At 51.3% G+C, this 13,625-nt stretch overlaps 1 protein-coding gene across 1 annotated transcript in view; it reads right to left on the bottom strand.

Moving 5' to 3' along the window:
• The window catches only part of RTN1 (reticulon 1), a 98,643-nt gene that overhangs the window by 67,525 nt on the left and 17,493 nt on the right, over nt 1-13,625 (bottom strand). The gene's annotated exons all lie outside the window — the stretch shown is intronic.

Consider the following 13,625-nt stretch of genomic DNA (forward strand, 5'->3'; position numbering starts at 1 on the left):
TCTGGCAGAAGTAGACAGGACATGGGTTGAGGAACCTCCTGTGGCTACAGCTGCTGCAATGCTGTCTGTGCAGGCACTGGCCCTTGCACCCAGTGAGATTTTAGCTCCCCTTGCGTGCAGGCAGCTCTACAAAGCAGAGACATGGAGCTTCAGATGTTATTGCTGCTGGTGGAGCCCCGTGTAGCTGTGTCCCAGCAAAGGCACCTCTTGCTTGCAGCTCCATGGACCCAAACTGCAGCTTCTGCATTTGCTGTTTGCCAGGCTGCACGTGAAAGCCTCGGTGCTGTGGTCTTCTACCACCCCAGAGCCTCCCTGCACCACCACAAGGCACCTGGAGCTGCAGGGAGCCTTTGCATTCTGCAACAGCTTCTGCTGTGCTTCCTTTATTGTGTTATTCTGTGCAATGGCTACGAGGTGTTTTCCAGTGTGACTTCAACATCTCGTGTACATTGATGTGTGCAGAGAGCCACCGAGCAGACAGGGACACTGCCTGCGTCATGCAACCAGCACAGTCATCCCAAACCATGCAGGTAAAAGGTGGATGTCTGGGAAAAGAATCAGGCACGGCATGTTTAAACCCAAATAGATCATATGTGTGATGCGCTATGCCCTATGAGGTGTATTTAATTAAATATATATATAAAAAACAAAACCCCAATTAATTGTATAAGCAAGTTACTGAACCCCAGGACTGGGTGTTTTGTGGAAGCAGCGTGTGGGAGCCCCCCAGAGGTTGGTGAAGTCCTGCATGTGTTATCTTGAGATTGTTTAATTCAAGTGTTACGCTGCCAGTCTGCATTAACACCAGGATGATAATATCTAGGGAAGGCAATCTGACTAAATAGCATGCTGCTCTAATGAGCAATTTTTCTGTATTCACCAGCAGTAAGGCTCTGTTGTCGAAATGTATTTCTCCGTAATTAGCACCCACTCGTCACACTGCTGTGAGCCGGTGTCTGAAGGCAAAAATAAGAAGGAAAGCCTCAAAAGTTGGAGTGCTCCTTTAATGGTAGCTGCATTAGGGATAAAGATGCTTTATCTCCCTTTTTAGCACAGAAAAGGGAGCGGGATGGAGGAAGAAGTGAAGGTACCTCCCAAAGGATAGGGAGAACCTCAGCAGAGCGTATGTTAGGCTGAAAAATGCAGCTGTCCCTTGGAAGCTGTGTCTGTAGGTACCCACAACGTGGGTACCTGTTTTCAGCTGAGGAATCCCAGCGATTCTTCCTCTCCTGTGACGAGGGGTTTGGTGGGAGAGGCTGGTAAGTGAATGAGCCCCTGTCCCACGCAGTTCACCTGCAGCTCCCGAAGGTTTTACAATGCTCGTTAGGACAGAGCAGCTTTAACAGGCTCTGGCTGGCCCCTGGAGCGGGTTGTTGCACGGCTCAGAGGCTGATGCCAACAGCTTCGGGTGGTTTTGGTCTCAGGTGCTGCAAGAAGCAGAGCTCATATGAAGCAGAGCTTGTGTTCCTCTCCTCTGAAGCCACACTGAGGGGTACAGAAGTGCTTGGCCTGAGATATGCAGGGGGAGAAAAGTGTTTCAAGCAAGAGAAGTGCTTGGATCCCTTTGGCTGGGTGGAAGAGGCTCCGCAGGTCCTACTGGCCCAGCACTGGTGTGCCCCCTGCTTGCCCCTGTTAGCCTCTCACACCCTCCCTGCCCTCGGTCTCTGAACACAGGAGCTGAAAACGCTCTCATGGATTTTTCTCACTCTTTGAAGATTTTTTTTTCTTGAGGCTTTTAGAAACAGCAGCTACAAGACAATAAAGCAATCTGCGTGCCACTAAGCAAACACTCAATAGTTGAGACATCTTTTGCCCCCAATCCCTGACTCATTAACTACTAAAAAGCTCAGGCTGAGACAAATTATTGTATAACCAAATGTGGTGCTTCTTAACACCGCTTAAGGAAAATAAAGGACCTAAGGTGCTCTTGAAGGTTTCCACGTTACAGGACTGAGCGAAGGGGACCAGTAAATCTGCACGCAGCTCCATCCGCAGGTGATGCACTGAAAACATCAGCTCCCCATTTTTGGCAACTTTGGCACTTCTCCTATGGAAAACCTTCCCCCAGAGCCATGCTATCTCAACAGCATCTCCATCTGAAGCCTAACAAGCCAGTGAAGGACCAGGCAGGTGTTTGGATAAGCTGTGAGCTTACAGCAGCCAGGCGTGGCAGCTGAGGGCTGACACAGCAGCACGTGCTGAGTCCAGCCCCCATTTAGCCCAATCTCCAACACACACGAGGCCAGCCAAGTCACCGTCTGTACAGGAGGGAAAGAGCTGGCCTTGGGTAGTGACATCAAATATTTTCCAAGCAAAAACTTGCTGTGCTAAAGGGCGGGCTAACTTCCCCTGATCCAGCCCCAGTGCCAGGCGTCTCAGTCCTCTCGGTCCTCTCCTGCAGGTCAAGGCTACAAAGCAGACAAAGAGGTGGAAGATGAAAAATCAAATCACCCTCTCGCTTCCCCTCTTCACCCACATCCAAAAACCCACACCAAAATACCAAGCTCCAGCAGACCACAGATGATTTCCTTCCTGTGAGTGTCACGGACAGAGGAGATGGAGGGTCTGAGGGAGGCAAGAGAGGTGCTGGTGGCACGGCCGGCCCCAGCACTGAGACACACGCAGACCATGGCCAAAAGAAGCAGCACAGGAGGGGTGAGACGTGACTTTTTTTTTCTGTCTCTCTCCCTTTCTGCAGTTGCCTCGTGTGAAACCAATGTCCCCGAGTGCCTGCGCTGTGCAGTCATCTCTTGGCCTGATCTCCTCCTTACTCACGTCTCTCGTTCAGCAGGCATAATGCTCGTACACTCCTAAGAAGTATTTATAACTGCATTCAAGCATACATCACGCTATGCACAATGCCACCATTCAACTGGCTTTTTTTTATATATATAATACTGTCTCTTGTACTATTTTGCCACATCTTCTACTGTTTTGTGATAACTCCAGATCCCCATGAAGACATGTACCAATGGCACTAAGATGCACACACCTCTCCTAGCAGGACTAAGAAAAGCCCATTGATTGCCAAAAAAACTCCTCCTATCCCTTACTATAGCAAAAAAGAGAAAAGAAGCTGCTTGTGAGCCTGCCCCCATCAGCCATTTGAACTCAAGCAGGCTCCTGATTTGAGAAACCCCATGAAAAAAGGTTTCTCCCCAGGAATGCAAGAGCATCCTTCACTTCGCTGAGCTTGAGGAGCTGGTCCTTTATCCCTGTCGGCAGGAACTTTGTGCCCTGAAGCTGCACATCCTCGTTCTGAATGCCCACAATGCTGGAGACAAGCCCCTGGCAAACAGAAGGAGACACGAGGAGGTGCTTGTGCCCGGGAGCCTGTCTGCTTTCCCTACCAAATGTGATTTTGCTGGTCCATTAGAAGTTGTTATCTCTCCTCACCAGCCCTGCCTTGTGTGTCCTCAGGCCAGCACAGCTGCAACGCTGCCGTGACTCTGCAAACAGCTCTGAGGGCCACGTTAGTACAGATGATGTTAATAATGACATCAAGGCTGGCTGAAGGGGAAGGAAGAGTAAAAGTGTTTCTTGATCTGTGCGTCATTTTCCAGACCTCACTGAGGTTGCTGTAAAACTTCACAGGATGACGTTCTCATCACGTCTCTCGTTGGTCCGACTGGGATTCACTCATCACTCCTCTCCCAACAAGAGAAGTTTGAGCCCTTCCTTCACCCAGGTTGTTCCTCCATTTGTTAAAAAATAAAATACGAGCTGAAAGTTTTCTCTCTCGTTTTTTCACTTCAACCACCAAACAAATAAAATCCTCCTCTTATTCACACCACGTCCAACCAAAGAGCTGACAGAGGCAGAGTGTGCCATATGGAAAAAACGTTCAGAGCACAGACGTGCCTGTGGGGACCTCACGGAATCTGGAGAATAAAAAGAAAATTTGTTTTCTGGAAGACAAACATCCTTCTCTCCCCATCACGGTCCTCACCCCCGAACGCAGTGTCTGTGATGACGACCACGACCTGTGCGCAGAAGGAAGGAACGCCCGGTGTACTCAGCAAAGGACAACTAAAAATAAATGCATCATCCTGGGAAAAAGACATCTGGATCCTCTTAGGAGAGAGGCAAGAGCAGTGTTTACTGCAGAGCAGTAGTGGCGCTTGCAAATGCAAATGTGTGTGTGTGACTCTGAAAAAGCAACAGACTGCAGGAGCAACACGAGTGCGTGGGACGCGACACAGCATTAGCTATATCTGCCTGCGGGTTTTTTTAGGGATGCGGAAAGAAAAAGTGAGTTAGTAATGCCAAGGGAATTCAGCACACTAAGCTTTGTCACTATAATGATTGATTCTGGCTTGGGTGTTAAAAAGCAAGCAATCATCCGACTAACTCGTTTATCTTTCACCTTGAAGACAGCGGCTGTCACCCTGTCAGGTGTGGCTAACAGCTCGTGATCAGCCCCTGAAAGACTTGCCCATGTCCTAAAAGGTGAGGTGGGAAGCCCAAGAGCCCTTCAAAGGCTCTGTGGTGCTGCCTAAAAGGGGAGATGGAGCAGCAGCAATTGGTGTTGTCAGTAAAGGTGAGATATCACCGCACCCAAGTTCATAATGCGCTTTTTTTCTTTGTTTCTTTCTTTCTTTGTCTTTTTGCCAAGTAGACTGGCCTGACTCTTAAGTCCCAGCTCTTAAAGAGAAATGTTATCTGCCGCTCTGGTGCACCAGGACCTGAAGCCTAGGAAAACACATGCACTTGTACACAAGCACACTACCATTAATTTTGGCTTGCATACTGTTATTACTAATTATGAGAATTGAAATAAGCTCTAAGAGTCCCAACGGTGTCTTATACTCCTACATGCTGAATGCTGAGCAAATGCTGGTCTTTCCCCAAACAGCTCAGTCTGAAAAGTCAGAGGCAGACACCAGAGGAGGAAAGGGGATCTCCGAGAAGCTGTGTCAGGGGAACTGGGACCATTTGCTATTTCAGCTGTATGCATCTCGGAGGAAGGATCTCTCTTACTGCACGTCTGTAGAGTAGCAGCCTCAATTGTGCCTCGACCTTGACTGAAGTTATAAGCTCATTAGGATAAAATTAAGCCAGAAATCTTCTGAATACGCGCTCACCTGGCATCCGTGTTTTTCTGAGGGCTGGACAAAAGAATCAGGCATTGCCTTGCTGAAAGCTTGTCAGCAAGAAATTTGCTTAGGAGGGGACTGTATCGTTCGTGCCAGATGAAAGGGCTGGATCGCTTTTAACCAGACGCTGAACAACCACGGCTCTCACAGGTGACGTCCTCCCGCTGTTTTCAACAGGACCTGCAAAAGGCTTGAACTTCTGAAAAGCTGGGGATTTCATTTCAGTTCCCAACTGGCGTATGTAGGTTTTTAATCTGGATCTCCTTTACTATCATATTGTTAGTTCGGAATAAATTACCCCGACACCTGGGCCTTTTTGTTGTCCCTCAGTTGTGCTTTCCATAAATGTGCTCATTATTTGCGTGTTGTCGCTGAACGCTTAATACTCGCTCTCCCGCCGAGCTATGGCAAATTGTTAGCTTGGAATATATACACCCCTCATTAGCTGCTGGGGAACAGAATAATTAACTCGCACGACGTCTCCTTCAACTGATGATGAGAATAACCGGCAGCAGATTATGAATAACAAATCTCCCCATCACGGAGGCCTATCCCTGTACAAACAGAGGGAAGCTTTGCTCTCGTGCTGGTGCTCGGGGTCTGCATGATCCGCCCAGCACTTGATAAGAACTTGAGCCGGTCCTCGCAGCGCTGCCCCATCCCATTGTCCTACCTGCTTTATTTTTCAAGACAGAAGTCGTCAAAGAAGATTAAAGGGAAAAATCATTTCCAGCTTTGAGGCAGGGAGCAGAAGAGGATAAAGAAAAAATTCCTGTGCGTGGTACAGAGGAGAGCGATGGGGTCAGTGCACGGTGCAGGGCTGCAACCCCTCGTGCTGTGCCTGGTTTGGGGAAAGCCGGGTAGCTTTGGGCACCCCACTTAACTTCTCCGTCTGGTTCTTCAGTTGGTCGTGGTACTTCCACACCTGCTAGGGGACCGGGTATCACGTGTGAATCACAATCTGTAGGAAAATCATGGGATCACAGGATCATGTAGGTTGGAAAGGACCTTGCAGATCATGGCCAAAGAATCGTACAAAACAGGGGGTTGCTTATCAAATACACCAGACACCGGGAAGAAAAGAAAAGGCTTCTTCTCTTTCCCATCCCTCTCGGATATGGACATGCAGAGAAACACACACCTACTCTCAAGGTAACACCTGCAGAGTGAGTTTGACCTTGCTGTGGCACCGTAAGAGGAAATCTTTAAGCACGAGTCCTGGGGGATGTCAGGTTAGAGGATCTGATGTTTTCTTTTGATTTAAATCCATGAAGGCACGTTTCCCTCCACCAGTAACCCTCCATCCATGAAATGCAGCTGATCTTTCACTTCATCCTCCTTTTTTTTTCCATCTCTCCAGGTTACTCCCCAGCCACTGCAGCAAGTGCAGAAGGCCGTGTGCTCATCACCTGCTCCCCCATCTCATCTCTGCTGTATCCCGAGCCCCCACAGCCACACGTAGCAATTCCCACCGTATTTTCAGCTGTCCTGGGCTCCTTACCTCCCCAGGAAGGTAATCGTGTGTTGGAGCTGCGTGAACCAGAGCCAAGGCCGGTGCCCTAATGCATTAGGGCATCCCAGGGGGGATGACACATTAATCCTAGACAGTGTCAGCGCCAGCCCAAGACCCACAAGTAAACTGCGTCCCCGTGGGCACCACCACTGCACCTTGCTGCTCTGTGCTCCCTGGCTCAGTCCCTGCCAGTGACAGAAGTGCCCCAGAAGGACCCCTGAAGGTGTGCTGGGATGCTGCAGGGTGCTGGTGGCAGCAGGGACTCACTCTGGCTGCACTCGCGGCTGATGCCAGCAGAGCCCTGTCCTAAAAATGCATCGAAAGTCTCAGGCAGTGTTTGGAGTTCTCACCTTGAGCTTTAAGAGAAGTTACAGAAGTTTATGGCTTACAGGATTGCCCGTGTCCCCCTGATCCCACAGCAGTGACAGGCCACCACTGGTCCCCACCCCAAAGGCAGGGTTTGGGTGCCACATTGCAGGGATTTGTGCTGAAGACCCAGCAGGAGCACAATACACCAGCAAGGGGGGGAGCTGCTCCAGGCAGGGCAGTCGGGCATGCTGTGAGGGCAAAAGAAAGAGAAATTCCACCCAGGTATCCTATCAAAACTCCCTTTGTGGGTTTAATCTGGTCACAAAGCCTGCTTCAGGCTTGCATACAACCTCAGAGCCAAAAGAATAAATGGTGTTGGTTTGACTGAATGGGGAGGTAAATCCCAACTCACCCTTTAAAACAGCGCTAGGAACACATCCCCACCAAAAACCAGTGTGAGACAGCCCGTAACAACGTACGCACGAGCAGCAGAGGTATTTTACACAGGGGGAGAAGGTTCTCAGGTGGTTCCTGTTTTGCTCTGTGTGGAGCTCTCCTGCTGTTTGAAATGGATGTGTTACCCCTCTGATGCATGCGGTCAGCACCACAGCTCCGTGGCACTGCTCCTTGGGCAGCTTAATGTTGCACCGCATGGCAGCGGCTCCAGAAAAATGGTCTCTTTGTTTTTTCCTCCTTGCTTTTTATTTAAGCCCGTGTCAGAGGAAGCTCTGGATGCCCTGTGAGCCAGCAGCAAGTGTTTATCTGAACGTGCTCTGCGGACACACCTGATGCTCCTCGACATCCAGTGGTCGTGGCAGAGCTGTTGCTACAACCCGCGGGCTGCCAGGCGTTCGCATGCATCAAATCCCCCAATTCCTTTCGGACCAGACTTCCAGGTGGGAAGGGAGGCTCAGCTCAATCTTTAGATGAGCTCTGCCCTTCTGTGCGAGCCCTGCTCCCGCTGCCTGCGGCCCTGGGGATCTTGCCCTAATTCTGCCCTAATTACGGAGAGCCCGACGCTGTGTGGGGTCAGGCGGAAAGGACGGCGGGGGGGATCCAGCTGGCTGGCTCTGCCCTACATGGCAGAGGGCTCCGGGGAGCAAGGGACCCTGCTTTCTATTCCTGGCCTCACAACGCTGCCGAGCAGCACAGCCCGCGGCGGGGACGCGCAGATGCCTCCTGCTCTCTTCGCCGGCGCGAGATTTCCTTCCTCGCCGCTTTTTAAACAAGGTGCTTTGGTGGAAGGACGAACTCGAGCAGCCAGGATCGTCTCGTTCTTTCTCGGGCATGAATCTTACACTTCAAATAATGAGCGCATCTCCAAAAGAGCTACAGTAGGAGGCTTTGCAATGACTCAATGCTGCATTCTGAAAAGAACTCGTGAATCGCTTGTGCCTCAGAGCTATTTATACGCTACCTGCCAGGGAAATTCACAGACGAATGAACCAGCAAGAAACACACTATTCAAGAGACAGTTTCTTAGGATCTGGAGTCAAGAAAAAAAACCCTCACATAATTGCATAAGGGTTCTGGTTCGGAGGGCTCTGCTCACTGGAGAGAAATTCAACATCATTTCTTCGTGTGCTGCTGGCGAGGGGCTCTTCCCACTGCCATAGGGAGTCACTGCCTGCAAGGTTTTGAACCCAAAACATGCCAACAATTTGTTATTGCAGCAGCATTTTCTGTATTACAGCTGTCGGGTGCAACGGGGCTGAAAAAAAAAAAAAAGACCAAAGGAAAATGCAGAAGCACCCAACTGATTTGTGGGCCGTGGTTGCTCCTCTCCCTGGGTGAACAGCAAGAAAAAGGAGTGGAAATCCAGCATGCCTCATTGCACTCCCTGTTAGATGAAGGCTCCATTTGGATGGGCACGGGCTCTTTGGGTCCCTTTGCTCACCACCAGATCACTTCAGGAGCCTCCCCCCGGATGGGGAGGTGGCTTTAAAGGGCCGTGGTGCAGCCCGAGGGATGCTGGAGCAGGAGGGAAGGAAATTTTGGGAGAGGTGGAGAAGCAGTGCTGAGGATAAGCTCCAAGATTAAGATACAGACAGGGCTCCGTGTTAAACTCCGGTGCTTCCACTGGTTTCAACAGGAACGGGATCAGCACGAGGCACGTCTCCAGATCCCCTTCAGGGTGGCCCTGACAGCCTGAGCCTGGGCTCCTAATTAGCAGCTTGGTCCCTGCCCAGCGAGCGAAGGCAGGGGCTGTCCCACACCTCCACTCCTGGCACGGGGCAGGGATTCATTTCCTGCTGACGCCGCCGCAGAAAGCAGCCTGGCGCTGAGCGCTAGCAGGGAATTGAGGTGTTGGCATGGCACAGCGAAGGGAAGAGCAAGAGGCAGGATGAATTGGTGACAAGGGACCTTCTGGGGACACCCCCGCACCACACTGCAGGGGAGTCCTTGGGGACGGGGATTTCTTCCTCCTCCTCCCTGCAGCAGGGACGGTTCTGTCCCCACCGCCACCCTTTCCTCCTTTCTCAGGTCTTTCTTTGTGCTGGGGAAGGGCTTCTGCTGCTTGCTGTGGATCCCTTCCCCCTTGGTGTCAAACAGCTCCAGCTGACATCTCTCTCTCTTTGCCCCCCAGGTTTTCTCCAGCCGCAGCACTGCCAACCTGCCTCTTCCCAACCCAGCATTCATTTGTGTGCGAGCTCTCTGGCTGTGGAAATGATGCTTGATAATCTCTCAGCTGCAGAGCTCTCAGGGGGGGACGAGGCTGGGCAGGCTGAGGGGCTCTCCTCCACCTACAAAGAGCAAAAACCAGGCTGTTGGCCAGACCTGCTGCATAAACGCTGCATGAGCTGCAGGCACGGAGGTTGTACCCGCGTCTCATCGAGGCAGAGGAGGCTGATCTCTGCTGACAGGTACACAGAGGCTGCGCTTCCCCACGCTGCTGCGTGTGGAGGATGCTCTCCTGGCAGCAGAAGCGCTGTGTGCGGCACAGGCAGCCCCAAAACCCGCGTACTCCTGCCTGCCACTGCTCTGATCGTCTCAGGAAACGTCCCAGCCTCCTAGACCTGGGCTGATTCGCAGCAGGTTTGCATCCAGCCAGCCTTCCCCTCCGCTCCCTGGGAGGGCAGGCGAGGGTGTTTGTCCCTGGGAGGTTGAGCAATGTGCCTGCTATCTGCTATGTGCTCCCCAGAGGAGCTGCTGTCTCCATATTCCAGGTATTTCTGGTATCCACCTGCAAAGGCACAAGATGTGATGAAGGGCATGGAGAAGGGGAGCGGTGCCGGCACCGTAAAGCTGCGGCGAAGCTCCCATCGCACCAGGAATGGCGGTCAAAAGGCACAACGCGTGCCAAAGCAGAACAAAAGCCCAAGATTCATTTCCACCCATCTCTTTTTTTTTGTTTTATTATTATTACGGCAGTCCAGCTCGTTGCAAGCAGCAGAGGATCCGGCGGCACAGCTGCTGGGAAATACACTTCAACTAAAAACAATAGGGGAAAAATCCCTCCCCTCGTTTCATGATCAGCTTCTCTGATTTGGGGCCTGACGGGGCCCTTTTCTCCTATAAAAGCCCTTCTCCGTGCAAACTCTACAATGGGCATCTTTTAAAGTCATCAGGATTAGAAGCCTGCAGGGACACATCCCTTCCTATCTACACCCCTTGGTGCTGAATGGCAGGAAAAGCAGTCCATCTAGCATTGTTTCCCTTTAAAAAGGTATTCGAGACATTTCCTTAAGAGCAGCTTCCCGTTAATGGTACTGGAGCGGTGCACAGAGGATAGATGCTAGTGGCCAGCACTGCAGGCTCAGCCACAGAGCGGGCACTGATGCATCCAGGGGGACCTGGCTCATCCACGAGGAGAGCCACAGCCCTGGACCCTACTGGTTTTTGTGAGACCTTCCCACGAGACACCAGACGTGGCTCCTGAGGACACACAGTGCCCCTCGCACGCTTGCTTCCTGGTGTCTGTAGTCTAGCAGGGATGGAGGTGAGCACCTAAAAGCACGGCAAATAAAAGCAGCCATTCCAGGCTGGACTTTCAGCTTTCATCAAGTCAAATCCTGCTTTTTTTTTTTCCTTCTAACCACAAAAGAGTTGCAATCTGATGCCATGGAAACTAACCCGGGAAGCCTGTCTCCCTTACCCCAGGGATTTCTGACTCCCCTCCCAGCCCCACGCTGTCTGCATGTGCTCCCTACAGCCCTAGCTCAACGCATTTCCATTTTCTGAGCAGCAAATAACTGGAGATTTGGGCTTCTGGGAGCAAGCCACATGAAACATGTTGTGGAAAACATCAACACACAAGTTATGGCAAAGAGTGTGTTTTCCCAAACACCTCCAGGAGCCTTCCCCATAACAGGCAGGGAGAACACCCCCTTGCTGCATTTACAGGGATGGTTTTTGATGCCTGTGGTGACTGCTGAGGCAGTGATGCTGTGCATGCTACGAGGCACATCCAGGTACCAACCTGGGATCCTCAGCGGCTCTGCGTACGAGCAGGAGCAGGGGAGAGGGGCAGGAAAATCGCCCTTCTCCAAGCTCTGCCTGCTGCAGTGGGGTTTCCCCCACACACAGCTCCATATTTTCTGGATGAGACACCTTTCCCCAGCTTATTTCCAAACAGAAATAGCCGATTCCTCTTTCAAACATCACAGAAAGCAGCAGGCACGTTTCTAAAACTTGCCCTCAGGCCTCAAGGGCCATTTATTTTTCCTGATTTACCTTGCACATCCACTCAACTATTTTGGAAGTCCCAGGTGCCTGTCCGGGTGGGTCTGGGAGGCCACACGAACCATTCCTGCTGCTGCAGAGGTGACGCTGACACCCTACTCCTACATCCTACAGCACGTGCCTTCAGCTGCAGCCACTGCCATAGGGCAGGCAGTTCTGTATGGGGTGATCTGGGAGGGTTTTCTTGTCCTTCAGTAGATAGAGCAGTGAACGTGACGCAAAGTCATGTCCCTGAGCTCCCAGATCTCCCACGTGGGAGCGTTCCCAGTTCATTCAGGCCTGTGGATGGTGGTTACCTTGCCTTTCCTCTCCTTTCTTGGCACACACGTGTCCTCCTCTCACCACCAGAGCACATCTGAGCACATCACTGATGACCTGCAAACATCCCATCTCCTTGGAAATGGCCCGGATACCACAGCAGGTATTAACTCCTACAGCAACAGAGCACAGTGCCGGGGGCTTTACCTTCCCCATAAGAACATAAACAATGAACGTCCTGACTTTGAGCACAGCATTTTAAAGAGAGGGTGAACACTCCCCAGGATGCAGCCAGCTGATTTTACAGGAGGGAAGAAGTTTTCCTGCTCCCAGCCGGAGCAGAGCGCAGCCGGAGCAGCTGATGGCCTTCAGATTTTATCCTTGCTGGAATAATCCGAGTTTCATAACTACGAGATACATCAGACAGATTTCTCAATTTGCAGCTTAGAGAAAGGTCAACCCCGGCTTAATCTGCTGCCGTGACAGGTCAGGAGACAGGGCAACTCAGGGACAGTGTGAAATGACTGAAAGTACTCCGCGTATCGTGCACGTGGGCTTCCCTGCCTGAAAGCCAAAGGAAATAGAAAGGGGGGACACCAAAAGCATTCCAGGCGATTGCCAAATATCCTCTAGGAAAAATCAAGGTGGAAAAGTAGTAAGGAAAAGTCAAAACCATGGCCAAGGGGCTGGGTCCACCTCCCCACGTCACCCTCAGTCCTTCCAGCGAGGCACTGCCCGTGCTGGGGTGGCAGAGAGGTGATGAATTTCTTGGTCTTACTGGAGGAGATCCAGCAAAGATTTTTCCAAGGAAACATCCAGAGATGCAGCCCTGCGCAAAAAGAGGCTGTAAATATCTGTGGTAACTGTTTCTGCTTTACTTAACCCCCCTTTGGAAACATGTTTGGGGCTTAACAATAGGCTTCATACTTCGCTCAGAATTCAAATATCTGTTTTTTTTCCACTCCACCCCATTAAGGGTTCCCAGATTTCTGCCATTAGAAAACGATCTGTTTTGTGCAGCTGAGTGGCACAGTGGATTATGTTTGGGGCAGGCTGTATTAGGTTACTTAGGAGATTAAGGCTCGGGAGCACAGCTTGACTTCTGGAAAACTGAACTCCTGAATGAAATGGTACAGAGCAGGGCTGCACACCTCGCAGCTTCTGTGAACCAGCAGCAAAGTGCTGTAGTGGCTCCTGACGTACCTTATTCCTCTATCCAAGCCTCAGCGACTCGGTCCTGCTCAGGAAAGGAGAATCACACATTGCTCCTGGAAATTAAACCACCAAACGAAGAAGCCAGCCCACAGCAGGAGAGACACGGCAGGAGAGACACAGAAGCCCCAGGACCCGGTGCAAACTGCTGTGCAACCGGAGGAACCTTTGGAGAGGGCGGATGTACGGCCAGACACCTTTTCCCCTGGAGAAATCAAGCTTGCTCGGGTGTTAATTGAGTTTTGCGTCCGCGAGCCAATAGCACAGCACATGGGAAAACAGCAGCGCTTTGCCTCTACCTCGCCCTCGTTCCATTATCACCACCCATCCGTGCAAAATGCTGCTGGCGAGGAGCTCCAGCCCCGAGAGGCAACAGCTAGTTAGCTTGGAGGAAGGAGAAAAAAGTGAGAAAGACGGCTCAAATCTTAAATTTAAAGACTTGCAGAAGTTGTTAGCACTTTGGACAGGGGGCAGCTGCCCCCCATTTCAGTCCCCTGGTCAAACTGGCCCCCAGAAAACTCACTGCACCTTTCTCCTTAGCTTCACTCCAGCTT

The sequence above is a fragment of the Anas acuta genome, chromosome 5 (assembly GCF_963932015.1).
Source record: "Anas acuta chromosome 5, bAnaAcu1.1, whole genome shotgun sequence".
Lineage (NCBI taxonomy): Eukaryota > Metazoa > Chordata > Aves > Anseriformes > Anatidae > Anas > Anas acuta.